Source organism: Helianthus annuus, chromosome 11, assembly GCF_002127325.2.
Source record: "Helianthus annuus cultivar XRQ/B chromosome 11, HanXRQr2.0-SUNRISE, whole genome shotgun sequence".
NCBI classification, from domain to species: Eukaryota; Viridiplantae; Streptophyta; class Magnoliopsida; order Asterales; family Asteraceae; genus Helianthus; species Helianthus annuus.
This window is the reverse complement of record NC_035443.2, coordinates 163943527-163948366: the sequence shown is the minus strand read 5'-3', so window position 1 is coordinate 163948366 and position 4840 is coordinate 163943527.

The following is a 4840-nucleotide window of genomic DNA, read 5'->3' as shown; positions in this document are numbered from 1 at the left end:
GAGATTGGGAAAATGCCTCGAAACGCTCTAAACAATCAGAAACAGTAAGAATACCCATCATGTGACCCCCCGCATTAGTATCAAACCGATCACGAGTCTCTTGGGTGAGACCGTTATAGAATTTCTCGTATAGAGCCCAATCGGAATAACCATGTTGGGAGCAACGAGCACAAAGGTTTTGGAAATGCTCCCAAGCAAGGTAATAAGGCTCGTTGTGCTCCATACGGAAAGAGTGGATTTGATCATGAAGACATGAGGCCTTCGCGGGTGGAAAGTACTTGTTCAGAAAAGCTTGACGGAGGCCCGCCCATGTGGTAAAAGTACCGGTTGGCTGAGAGTCCAACCAAGTAGCCGCACGGCCGGCTAGTGAAAATGGGAAAAGCTGCAAGTAAGTAGCATCATTCGGGGCTCCGTGAAGGCTAAAAGTAGCTAGGATACAGGAGAAACGGTTTATGTGGTCCGGGGCGTCCTCGTCCTTGCGGCCATGGAACTGGATGCTATTGGTAATGGCATGCATGGCATAAGATGGAATCTGCCATGAGTTTCCGCTAACTATGGGTGGAACGGTGATGGGTGAAGCAAGACCAGTGAAATTCTAAGTGGCTTGCTGATGGACGGTTTGCCTAGCGTTGGCCATGTTTTCTAAGTTTTCTGGGATGCTAGAGGTGCTAGAAGTAGGGCTATCGGGTGGGGAAACCTTAGGTGATGTTTTAGGTGAATGGTTTGGTAAAGGTGGTGGTGTTGGAGGTGGGGTGGGTAACGGAGTAGAATCGAAATTGGGAAATTGAAAGAGGATGAAGTACTAACCTGTGGGACTTGGCCCAATCGAGATGATGACTCGGTGACTGGCGGCTTCGGCGGTCCGTGCGAGCGCAGATGTGGCATCCACTACAAGCAAAAACCTGGATATGAGAAAAGCAACACTAGTCACTACGACTCAAAATAAAAATAAAAACAAAAGAAAGACTCAAAACAAACAAAACACGTAGCACGTATATGTCAATGAAGTCTATCAAAGCTAATGAACGCGATTGCCAAGAGTCCCCGGCAACGGCGCCAAAAACCTGAAGTGTGCTAAACAGACTATTAAAATTAACTAAATCAGACTCTTTATGCTAGACACTAAAAAGCTTTAATTCTATACTCGAGCTAAAACCACACAATCGTCAAGTGTACCGATCGTTGTAGTATAACCCTAGGAAGTCCGGATATCGAACCACGAGACTCTATGTATCACGTAAACTAGACTCTAACAGACACTGACAGACACGACCTAAAATGTTTAATTGTTTTTTTTTTTTTTGGGGGGGGGGGGTTACGGAAAATCTAAGGAAATCTATTTAAAATAAATGTTAAACCAGAACTAGACTAAATATGAAAGAAGGCAAAGACGATTTTTATATGATAAACGAGACCACCAAGATTAGAATCCTGGATTGTTTTTATGAAATTACCGATTAAGTTAACTGCATGATTTATGCAACCGGGATCTTAAAGTACTAAACCTATTAAGACAACAACTAAGCCCCTCAACCCTTCTCGAGGTGAAACTTATGGCGCTACCTAGGTCGTTAATCCTACTGGTTATTAGACGTCTTTCTAGTTGTCTAATTATTGTGTAAGTACCCTAATATTGACCTACTCTTTTCCAATCATAGATCTAGGGTAGTTTAGGTTTGTTAACTTGACTTGATAGACTAATAAACCTATGGGGCAACTAAGGCACGACCCTTTCCAAGGACTGTCTAAAGCAATTCGTCGGGTAAGACCTATCAATAGCCCTGCACCTTCCAGCTATTGGGACTAGCAGAACACTAAAACCTAGCAAATTACCAACAATTACATCTAAGGTTATCTGCGCAGTTTCACCCTAAAGAGTTAAAATTTATTACATGATATAGACACTCACCAAAATCTAAACCCTAGCATGACTCTATATTGTGATAAAGACCGTCACTAAGAATCATACGAAGCAATTGACAATAATAAACCAAATTAAAGTACGCATGCGCATCAAATCAATAAAACAAATTCTTTACTAAACACAATCAATCCATAATATTCATGCAATTAACGAAAACAGTAAAAACTTCATATCAATCCATTCATCTAAGTCTAGGTGGCTTAAAAGTTTAGCCAAGCATGTCAAATAACGAAAACAAATCAAAGATGTTTAACAGAGAATTCATGATAACAACTTTCAAGAAAGAAATGGACAAAACAAGGGAATGGAAAACCCGAGAAAGTCTTTGATTCTTCGTCCCGAACTCGTACCACTGATTCGTATGCTTCAAGACCTTCAATTCAGCTCCAAGAATGCTCCAAAATCGCCTATGGTTGCTCTCCAATCGTAATTAAGGTTAAGTGATGAGTTTCTTGGGAATTTACAGTAAACCCTAACGATTAACAAAGAATCGCCGTAATCTACCCCCATCGCGTCGTGCGACGGGTATCCATTCTTGCAATCGCGTAGCGTGACAGTGTGACAATCCGGAAATCATTTGTTTATTGTGGCGGGGTGCGACGAAGGAGGTGCATAGCCGTGGCGCGACGCCACAGCTCATTTTTCACAGCCTGGTGCGAAAATTTCCCAGCTTCCACTCTCCAAATTCTCAGAAATAGTTCTAACTCTTTTCCAACTTGTTTCCAGCCTTTAGTACTTCGGTTTTTCAATGTTTTTAGCACGAATGACCTGGAAACACAGAATTTGATCAAAGTATTCACATTCTAACTAAAACAGAACTAAAAATAACGGAAACTATACAAACTATACACGAATAAAGGATGTATTTTGCAATACATCATCCTTCTTGTGTTAGGGCTGACCACGCCCCATGCCGAGCTGGGCATGGGCCCGTGGTCAGTCTCTGTCTTCTTGTTTTTGTCTTGGGAGATGCTACCGAGGGGTCGGGCATGTCATGTTATTCCTTTTTCTTGTAATTATGTTTGCTTTTGGCTGCTTATTGGTTCCTTTTGTTCTTTTAAGCTCATTTGGTCTTGTAAATTCAAAAGGAAGAAAGAAACGCACTTTTTCCGACATTAGTACTAAAAAGGGTTGTTTTTATACCTCTATTGATGTAATTTATATGTTGCATTTTGTATACATCAGCACTCAGACTATATGCATCCTTCCTTATTATCCTTTCAAAATTACCATCTGATCTGAGCAAAGTCAATGCGTGGGTGTCTGAGGATGACTTCCGCTTTAGTATTTTTGGATCAAATGGTTATCTAAGGACAAGAGTTATTGTGATGAGTTTGGTGAATGAGGTCTGCTTGCCAACCTTTTGATTGTTTCAGCTAGTTGACCAGTTAGTTAATTGGAAGCACCATCCGTGGGGTAATCAATCTGGTATTTAATGGCCGCTTTTCTATATTCTTCATACCTCTGCTCATCTTCCTCATCAGTCTGCTTCTGCCTTTTTAATTGATTGAAGGCATTTGTGGGTAAAGCAGATGATAATGAAAACTTTTTGAAGGCATGGCTCTGTTGAGGCCTACCAGTAGTGGTTTCAGAATAAACTGGCTTTTGAGAAACAGATGGGTCTTTCTTTCTATGCTCTTCTAGGTTTTTTGTAGGTCTCTTCAACATTTAGTTTTGACCATCTGGCTATTGATGTTGTAGACCCATAACTAGCAGCAACAAGCTCTGCTCTCATTCTCTTGAACCTTAAGGCATCATCTGGATCAACTTGCTTGGATTTATTCCAATTTGATGCAGTTTTCTTGACCAGAGGATCATTGTTCATTTTTGTAATTCTGTCAATTTCTTTCCTGAGAGCATCTATTGACCAGTCCTTGAATTAGGCCTTGGTTGCTTTGTAGGGCTTGTACTTCATTATGTGTTCTAACTAATCAACCCTTAGTTTCTTTTGAAGCTCAGTATCCAATGGTTGCTCAGACATGGATTTTCTAAGGTCTTTAGCAAAGTCTTCAAGTTTTCTGACTTTGTCAAGCCCGTGTGATAGTAGACTTTGGTATTTCCTGTCACCTAACCCTTCGCTTTCTACTCTGGCTGTAACCTCTGCTTGTTTTGCTTTCATTTTCAAATACTCATCAATATCCTGAGGTTATCTGAAGCCATAGAGAGATGGGAAGGTTCTTTTGGATGGATCCTCTATCTTGTAAAAAGATTCCATTTCACTTTGAACTGCAAACAGTTCTAGAGGATATTGAGCAGCTAATGGCCTGTAACCAGTGGGTGGATTGTGAAGTGGATTTATAAGTGAAGATGATGAGAGTAGAGTGGTTTGTATGGAAACAGATGATAAAGGGATTGGTGATGGAATCTCCATATCATCATCATGCACAACAAATTTCCTTTTGCGTAAATAAGCAAATTTGGGTGGTAAAGGAACTTTTGATGGAGAAGGTGGTTTAGGTGAAGAAGATGGTTGTGAAGGGAATCTTTGAGGTGTAGGTGATTGTTGTGTTGATGATGGTGTGTCGAAATTGATGGTAGTAGTGGATTGGCTAACCTATGCTGAGACAACAGGTGTCTCAACACCTGTTGGCCTAACATCTGTTGATGCTTTTGTTGCATCAACATGTATTGGTTTGATGGGCGAGGATGGTGGTTTTGAAGCTATTTTCTGCTTCTTTTTTGGTGGTTTTTGAGGTGAAGGTTTTGTTTTTGGTGAAGCAGAGGATACAGGCCTTTTAGGAGCAGCAGATGTTTTGGGAAAGGTGGCTATTGGTGGTCTATTGTTTCTGAAAGACTTCCTTCTTTGAGAAGTACCAATGTTTTATCTTTTCATCTTTTCCTCCTGTTCTTTTTTCTAGTTGTAGGCTTTGCTCTTTTCGTATCATGCTTCTTCTGCTTTGCTAAAATCTCTGTTGG